General features: G+C 34.8%; 1 pseudogene; it reads right to left on the bottom strand.

The window, feature by feature from the left end:
- Window positions 1-8,445: 8,445 nt before the first annotated feature.
- LOC122732818 lies at window positions 8,446-8,955 on the bottom strand (annotated as a pseudogene).
- Between the last annotated feature and the right edge of the window lie 1,001 nt (window positions 8,956-9,956).

Genomic DNA, 9,956 nt, shown 5'->3' with positions numbered 1-9,956 from the left:
ATCCTTTGACTATTTCTCAATTGGGGAATGACTTGGATTCTTATAAACTTGATTTAGTTCCCAATATATTTTAGAAATGAGGCCTTTATCAGGTAATGATTGAAATGACGCCACCTGCTGGAGACTTACTGTAGAAAAGCTCCACCATGAGGTGAAGGTCTCTGAGGGCAAGACCATGTGTCTTTTCTTTGGTGTCAGGAAGTGATGTTTGCTGGTGAGGGGAGGAAGAAAGAAGAGACTGGTGCTCTGACTGGGGCTCTTTCCTGAGGACTCTGGTGGAAAGGGAGCTAGAAATGTGCTCTCCTTTTAATAGATAGACGAATGTAGGCTTTTCTCTCTCGTTACCAAATTCTTATTCTCCTTAATAAATGCTTAAAAGTCTAACTCTTGCTAAAGCTTATAATTTATTGGCGACCACTCATTAGATATTTTAGACAGACTAGCTAGAATTTTAGCCCTTAACAATCAGAAGTACTGGCTGTAAAAATTGTTTCCCAGATTTATGCCTCCCTTCTTATTTTGGATGCAATGCTTCTGTTTATACAAAACCTCTTTAATTTAAACTAATCAAAATCATCCATTTTGCCTTTCATAATATTCTCTATCTCTTGTTTGGTCATAAACTTTTCTCCTTTCCAAAGATCTGAAAGTTAAATTAATCCTCCCCCTCCTAATTTACCTATGGTATCACCACTTATGTCTAAATCATGTATCCATTTTAACCTTATTTTAGTATGAGGTGTAAGATTTTGGCCTATGCCTAATTTCTGCCATAATATCTTCCAGTTTTCCTAGCAGGTTTTGTCAAATACTGAGTTCCTATTCCAGAAGCTGGAGTCTTTGGGTTTATCAAACAGTAAATTATGAATGTCATTTACTACTGTGTTTCCTATACCTAGCCTATTCCATTGATCCTCTACTCTATTTCTTAGCCACTACCAAATAGTTTTCATGACTATCATTTTATATAAGAGCTTCAGATTTAGTACAGCTAACCCACCTTCCTGTGCATTTTTTTCTTTATTTCCCCTGATATTCTTGAACTTTTGTTTTTTCAGATGAATTTTGTTATTACTTTTTCTAGCTCTATAAAATAATTTTTAGGTGGTCAGATTGGTATGGCACTGAATGGGTAAATTAATTTAGGTAGAATTGTTATTTTTATTATAGTACATTGGCCTATCCATGAGCAGTTGATGTTTTTGCAATTGTTTAGATCTTATTTGATTTGTGTGAAAAAATGTTTTGTAATTATGTTCACAGAGTTCCTGGGTTTGTCTTGGCAAGTAGACTCTGGGAGTTGATTCTTAATCATTAATTTAAGGTATGGTCCTGAATTCATTGTTATTCCACTGGCAACAACTTCAGAATTTTGACTCAACCCCCTCAATTTTTTTTTTTTTTTTAGTGAGGCAATTGGGGTTAAGTGACTTGCCCAGGGTCACATAGCTAGTAAGTGATAAGTGTCTGAGGCCAGATTTGAACTCAGGTCCTCCTGACAACAGGGCCAGTGTTCTATCCACTGTGCCACCTAGCTGCCCCCAACCCTCTCATTTTACAGATGACTAAACTAAGACCCAGAGATTTTACAGTTGCTTACTCAAGTCACTTAATTAGAAAGGGACATTTTAAAAAATTCAAACACAGATCCTTTGTTTTTTTTTCCCTAAATATCCCATGACAATGCAATTTCTATTTAATATGCTTAAAAGAGATATTGGTTGTTTGGATTCATGTAAATAAAAATGAATGATTGCATTTGTAAGCATCTAAAACATACTCAGGCCAATATAGTTCTAAGTTAATCCAAATAACTACAATAGTGAAAATCTTCCTTTCCTTATAAGTACTTCTAAAAATCATGCAACTGACATAAATCCAAACCAATGGGTTTAGAATGTATTCAGAAATCCTCTATTTCATAATGCATCATAATAGAAAAGAAAATCTGACAATTAAAAAAATGGCCCATCCCATCATCATACAAAGCTTTCATTCAAAATATTAACAAAAAATAAGCAATTCTGGAAGCCTTTTCTCATTTTTCCTTTCATAGTCCTTGATAGTGCTTCCTACATATGTTATTTTTAGCATATTTGAGTTAAAACCTAAGTAATCAATCCTGAATTTGAGTAATTAAAATATGTCATTTTTTATTGTGGTTTTAATTAATCCCTTAAATACTAAGTTCAGATTCACCTAATGTTTCATACCATTATCTAGCACCAACTCCTTCGATGCTCATTCTGTTTCTCATACATTAGAATTCACATTACTTCAGTTTTATAGAAGAATGACCTTCATGTGATTTTATCATTAAATGATAAGGTTTTCATAAATGACTTCTGGTTTGGGGTATGTACAACACTGAGTTCCCTAACTCTAAACCTATTTTATACCATCAAGTACCATACTCTTATGACATTACCTTCCTCAAGGCATCTTCTAATTGCAACCGAAATGACCCCATTGTCTTTCAGGCAGCCTTTTTGCCTTGTAGGCAGTTATCAAATGCTCATTATTGTCTGAATAAAAATGTCTGATATAAATTTGTTTTTTTTTCCTTTAGTTTCCATTTATGTCTCTCATCTTAACATCTCTGCTTTCCCGAAAGTAGTAACTCATAGTGACATTATCTACAGCTCTTAGGTTTTTATAACTTCAAATTGATTTCCCTTAGAAAACAACCTTTTGACTTCTTTTCTTTGGCTGCACTGCTGGTGCCTGCTCAAATTAAGATTCTAACATTATTTTTTCCTCCTGAATGACTCCTTTCTTCCATTCCAGAATCTTCCTAATGTCTTTTTTTCATTCTTTTTTTTATCTTCTTTCTGTCTTTCCTGAGAAGCATTACATTTTCAAGCAGAAGTTTTGCTTTAACCTTTTATCCACAGAAATTAGCCCAATACTTTAAAATGATTGTTGATTGAAACAGTATGACTTAAAATTTACTAAATTTTACAATATAACTTAATTTCCAACATTTTATTTTCACACTTTCCAAGTTGTTGTTTGACACAATCTGCTTTAGAGATCTATGGGAATGTGCTTATCTATCACCTTTCAATCATCACCTAACAAGGCAAATGTTGACTAATAAAAATTTATTGTGTACATCTCTCACTCTCTCTCTCTCTCTCTCTCTCTCTCTCTCTCTCTCTCTCTCTCTCTCTCTCCCTATCTCTATCTCTATATATGTAAATATGTATTTGTATGTATATGTATATATGCATGTATATATATACATAATCACATATATGCACATTTTGTGGTCATTTCTTCTAATATAATTAGGGTGGTTTATAGTGTTTTTCATAAGCAAACGAACTATGGTTTATAACCCATAAAATTAAACCTTACTTTGAATAGAAATTAAGCATATGTATTTATCTTTCCACTATCTCTCTTGATTTATCATCTATGCATGTAAAAGAAGCCTAAATTATTTGTATAGAAATGTGGTGGAATAAGGCATACCAGAGATGTATAATGTAAGATACTGATAGATATACACAAATAAATATTTGTGTATGTATGTATATATATACACATACACAAATAAATATTTGTGTATGTATGTGTATATACATATATATGTGTATGCATGTGTTTATGTGTGTTGTATATATGTGTGTGTGTATACATATACATGTAAGTATATATGTATATGATTTTCAAAGAATTAGAATATAGAAATATACTTCCACTTAAGAGCTAATATGAAGTCATAGATTTCACCCTGACCATTCAAATACTGGGTCATCACAAGCAAAGGAAATTCTCACAAAGCTGGAAAGTAGTTGAGTACAAATTTGAAAATTCACAGTGTGAATTTGTTCTCTCTACCCACTCCACCAAAAAGGAACAAAAAATGCCAGTTATCTTTAGGAAGATTCATTCATACAGGGGTGGTCACTGGCAAGTGATAACAATTTAGACACTGAAACTCATGAGGCCAAGAAGTAGCAAGGCAATAGACATGGACTCAGAAAGACCTGGATCCAGATTCTGTTTCAGATGCTAGCTGTTCTACACTGAAAAAATAATTCAATCTTTCTCAGTCATAGTTTCTTCATCTGTAAAATGAGAGGGTTTGATTAATGACTTCGAAGGTCTCTTCCAACTCTACATCAATGTTCTTCTCATCCTTAACATCAAGGATTTGGGGAGGAAAGAGTAAGAATATATACACACTGATGACATCACAGACCTCTTAAGGCAGATTATAAAATATTTCTATTACTAATACTATATTAAAATGAATTTGATCTTTTATTTCTAATTTAAAAATGTCTCAGGGACATTATGAAGTATATCAGTATTCATTTTATAGTAACATTCATGTTCCCATTGAAAATTAGACTGAATTCATACTAACCCTATGGCATACTTCAGTTAATATTTTATCTTCATTTTTTATAAACACATCAAAGTATTTTCTTTAAAATTGATATGACTTCTAAGATGTCTTTGTTAAAGTAAAATTAAAACTTTTCTAAAGAAAAGTTGGGTTTATGTACATATATGCACATTCACTATATATGTATATGCATTTATTCATATGCCAGTTTAAATATGTCTGCAGACACACTTACATCATTTATAGAAAAAGTCTATATTGGCAAAATGGCAGTTTTCAATTATCCATGTGTAGGAAAGAAGAAGAAAAAACAGAAGATTTAGGACCTCAAAACTTTGTTGCTTGCCAATAGGTTTTTGACTTCTAAAGAAAATTAGATGCAACTAGGTGGTGCACTGGATGAAGCACCAGCCCTGGATTCGGGAGGACCTGAGTTCAAATTTGGCCTCAGAAACTTGACACTTATTAACTGTGTGACCCTGGGCAAATCACTTAACACTCATTGTCCTGCCCCCCCCAATACACACACACACATGTGTGTGTATGTATGTATATATACATACATATATATATACATACACACAACATTTAAAAATATTACATTTGAAATGTATGAAAAAATGATCAGTTTCACTGATGGATATGGAGACATCATCTTTGTGTCTTGAACATGATATCCCTAGTGTTTCCATTGTTATTTTTATATCCTGAGATACATTTATTTAGAAGATGCCTCAGACATTTACATTTTTCACACTGCAAGAAAGTTGTTTGCATACTTTTATTTTGCTTTTAGAAAGTTTTTATTATAAGATGGCTTCATACAATGATTGAAACAAACACCTCTCTATATTTGTTAGAGGACTCCATGCAGAGTCCAAAGTTGAGTGACCTCAAACTCAAAGAGCACATGTGGCAGAGATATCTCAGAGATACTGGAAGTTTGTAAAATTAATATCAATCTACTTTCTCAGTGATGCTTATGTAAGAATTGTAAGGTCTTCTACAAAAATACTTGCCCCTTTCCACTGAGTGATGTACCATGGTAGAAGTGACACCTATTTTTAATAAGCTCTGTTGGCTTCTTATTAAAGCTGTGGAAAACTGTTTCCTTCAACAGTGGTTTGGTTTCCTTTCCATTAGAAGCAGAAATGTCCCTGTCTATAGAAATATTTCAGTGTGTTTAGCAAATTCCCTATTGGCAGGTAGGGATAGTGTTATGACACAATTTTATTGATTTCCTGAAATATGTGGAGGTAAATAGGAGAAACTTTGCATCTTATTTAGAGGTATTTTAATAATAAAAGTCACATTATTTTCATAATTCTGATTGAAGTTATTTTTAATATATTTTATGATGCATGCATGTTTCATTACTTTCTAACCCTAAGCCTGAATCAAAGAATTGGCCTGAGGCAAGTCTGATTTAGAATAAGATTTTTTTTTCCAAATTCTTTTAATTTATGACATTGCTAACCCACCCAAAACAAACAAAGAAACCAACAAGTTACTATTAATTTTTCACATTCCTATCACTCTTACATTGTTGATTGGGGTAGGATTACTTAGCTATTGAAAAAGTAACAATGAGGATATCTGGTGGACTCAAGTTGGCAGAATAAAAAAACAAACAAGCAAACAAACAAAAAAGAACATTCAGCTGAGCTCTCTGAATATTCCCCTACAAAAAAACTTTAAAATAATACCTCAAATCTAATTCTGGAGTAAAAGAGTAACAAAAGGTCAGAGTGAGATAGTCTAAGACAATTTAGGAAGTTGGCAAAAGAAAACTGTTACCCCGAGCTCAGTACTTCTTGAAAGCCCTCCTAGATGAAACATTAGTTGGGGCAATAAGTTGTAGTAACAGAATGTGAACTTTCAAGCCTGAGACAGTAAGGGAACCTTGCAACTGGTCAAATAGAGATTATAAGTGATGCTGTGCTATCAGTTGATATATGAAAAGACAATGTTTAGCAAATCCATTTCCTGTACCCACTTCTAGGTGATAGTTCAGGGAAAAGAATATTGCACTTTCAGTCAAGAAGGAGTAGTAGCTTTGAGGAAAAGGTTCTTTTTGTTTCAAGGGATTGGGGACCCTGAAAAATAGTATCTTTTCTGGTCACAAGATAGCAGTTTGGGGGAGCAATATCGATTCCAATATAAAGGTACCAGGGGTTCTTTCACAGTAAGGACCAGAGCTCAGATAAAAAGAGCAATAATCACACCTATTGGGGTAGCCAGGTGGCATAGTGAATAAAGCACCAGCCTTGCAGTCAGGAGGACCTGAGTTCAAATCTGACCTCAGACGATTGACACTTACTATCTGTGTGACCCTGGGCAATTCACTTAGCCCACATTACCCCGAAAAAAAAAATCACTCCTATCTGCAGATCAAACCACCTTGGAATCACTGAAAACTAACCCCTTCCATCCTGAAAACAGCAGAACAAAAAGACCTAAAGCTTGAAAGCATGCCTTTTCCCTTCTTTCCATACCTGGAACAGAGCCCAACTTTGACATAAAAAACAAAATAAAGAAATAGGGCACAAGAAGGAGAAAACAACAAATAAAAGAAAAAAATATATATCCATGAAATGCTATCATGGTAACACACAGGGGATTAAGACACAAACTCAGAAGAAGCAATGAGCTGAGAATAGCTACAATCAAAAATAAAACAACAATTGTAAATTTGACACAGAGCAAAAAAAAAAAGGAAAAAAGGAAAGAAAAGGGAAAAGAAAAATAATTCATGAAAGAGCAAAAAAAACTTGCAAAAAAATTATAGGGAAAAAGGTAAAGAAACTACAGTGAAGAAAAGAAAACATGAATATCACCTAACAGTTTGGTAAAAGAAGCACAGAAATGCCAAAGACGGGGCTTGGAAATAAAACTGGACAAAGGGGGAGGGGGGATGGTACAAAATTTCTTGATTTAACTAAATTATTTGAAATACTATTTTCCCGAATTACATACAAAGACAATTATTTTAACATTCATTTTTAGGTCTTTATTGAATTTTATTTTCCCCCAATTACATTTAAAAACAATTTTACCATCCATTTTAAAAACTATGTTCCAAATTCTCTTCCTCCCTTCCTGCCCAACCCTCACCCTTATGAACACTAGCAATTCACTATGTTATACATTTGCAGTCATGAAAAACATTTCCACATTGTTCAGGTTTTGAAAGAAAACAGAAAAAGAAATGTAAGAAAAAGATACTAAAAATGCTTCAATCTGTATCCAGATACCATCAGTTCTTTCTTTGGAGATGGACTGCATTGTACAATAGTCCTTCATAGTTGTCTAGCATCATTGCAATGCCACAATAGCCAAGTCATTCAAAGGTGATCATCTTGCAATTTTGCTGGTACTTTGTATACAGTACAACTCACTTTGCATCATCTCAGGTAAGTCTTTGCAAGTTTTTCTAAGAGCATCCTGCTCATCATTTCTTATAGCACAACAGTGTGCCATTGTAATCTCATCCCCAAATTTGTTCAGCCATTCTCCAATTTCTAGATATCTCTTTAATTTTGAATTCTTTGCACCAGAAAAAGGGCTGCCATAAATCCTTTTTGTACATATAGGTCCTTTAACTTTTTGTTTTTTATCCTTTTTTGGATACTGATATAGTAGTGGTATCGCTAGATCAAAGAGTATGCAGGGTTTTTGAGCCTCTTGCAGTTTGAATCAGTTTACAACTCTACCAACAGTGCATTAATGTCTCATCTTCCCCATATCCCCTACAACATTTGTCATTTTCCTCCACTGTATTATTTTCTAATCCAATACGTACAAGGGAGTGCTCCAAAATTGTTTTGACTTACATATTTCTAATCAATAGTGAGTTAGAGCATTTTTGTTCATATGGCTATAGATTGATTATTTTATCTGATTACTGTTCATCTCTTTTTTTATCATTTCTCAATTGGGGAATGGCTCCCATTTTAACAAATTTGATTCAGTTCTCTATGTGTTTGAGAAATGAGGCCTTTGTCAAGCTTGCTTCAAAATTTTTTTCACAGTTACTCTTTTTTTTAACCCCAAATTTTATTCAATATGAAACATCTCTACACTTTTTATTGAGGACCACGTCCATGACCAAGTCCACCTCTAAACTGGAATTCTGTTGCTGACCCAGCACCAGCCTCAGCCTTCTTGTCAGCACCAGGGGGAGCAGCACTTCATCTGTATGTGTCTCAGTCAGCTTCACCATGAATAAGCCTGGCAGGTCACTCACCCTCCAGGCCTTTAGGCCTTGGCCTTCCAGTCTCAGGACAACTTCTTTGGAGTGTGGCAGGCACAATCTCAGGGGGCAGGTGAAGGTAATCCTGGAGATAGTGAATGCCCTCATTGGTGATATACCAGTAGAAATGCCTCCATGCAAACTGCTCCTTAATATAGCCATGAGACTTTAGAGACTGCATAGCCTTCATTACATGGATATTGGGCACATTCTTGTCTGCCAGCTCAGGATGCTTTGGCATGTGGAAATCTTTCTTGGCTACCATCACTCCCTCCTTAAAAAGGAGTTCGTAGATAGCAATTTGGTTCTTCTTGGGCATCAACATCTCGGTGGTGGCAACGGGTTCTGTTCTAGATGGAGCCCTGGATAGATAGGCCACAGTTTCTCTTGATAACTGCATTTTTCTCCATTCTATTCCTCTCCATAACACTTACTCTATTATCTATCTCCTTTCACCATTTCCCTCCTCAAAGGTATTTTGCTTCTGACTTCCTTCTCCCCCGATCTACCCTCCCTTCTATCACATCCTCCTTCAATTTCCACTTCCCCTCCTACTTTCCTTCATGGTAAGATGGATGACCATATCTAATTGAGTGTGTATGTTATTCCCTCTTTGAGCCAATTCTGATGAGATAAGGTTACTCACTCTGCAGCACCTCCCCCATCTTCCCCTCCACTCCATAACTTTTTCTTGCTTCCTTTATGTGAGATACTTTCCCCCATTCTACTTCTCCCTTTCTCTTTCTCTCAATGCATTCCACTATCACTATTCAATTTTATTTATTTTTTTGGTGTGGCAATGACGGTTAAGTTAATTGCCCAGGGTCACACAGCTAGTAAATGTCATGTGTCTGAGGCTGGATTTGAACTCAGGTCCTCCTGAATCCAGGGCTGGTGCTTTCCCACTGAGCCACCTAGCTGCTCATTTAATTTTACTTTTTAAAGATAATCATCCCCTCATATTCAACTCACACCTATACCCTTTGTCTAAATATACTCCATCAACCTGTAGTTTTTGACATTGGTTTTCATAGGATTTTTAACTCCAAAATTTTCTCCCACCCTCCCTTTCCTCCCTCTTCCCCAAGACAGAAAGCAATCTAATGTAGATTATATATGTACAATCACATTAAACATATATCTGCTTAGTCATATTATGAAAGAAGAATCAGAGCACAAGGGAAAAACCTCAAAAAGAAAGGAAAAAAAGAGCCCAAAAGTAGAAACAGTATAGTTCAATTTGCATTCATAATTCACAATTCTATTTTGGGGATGTTGAGAACATTTTCTATCATGATTTCTTTGAAAATCTTTTGGATCATTTCACTGCTAAGAAGAGCCAAG

This window comes from Dromiciops gliroides, chromosome 6 (genome assembly GCF_019393635.1).
Source record: "Dromiciops gliroides isolate mDroGli1 chromosome 6, mDroGli1.pri, whole genome shotgun sequence".
NCBI lineage: Eukaryota > Metazoa > Chordata > Mammalia > Microbiotheria > Microbiotheriidae > Dromiciops > Dromiciops gliroides.
This window is presented reverse-complemented; position numbering and strand designations above follow the sequence as displayed.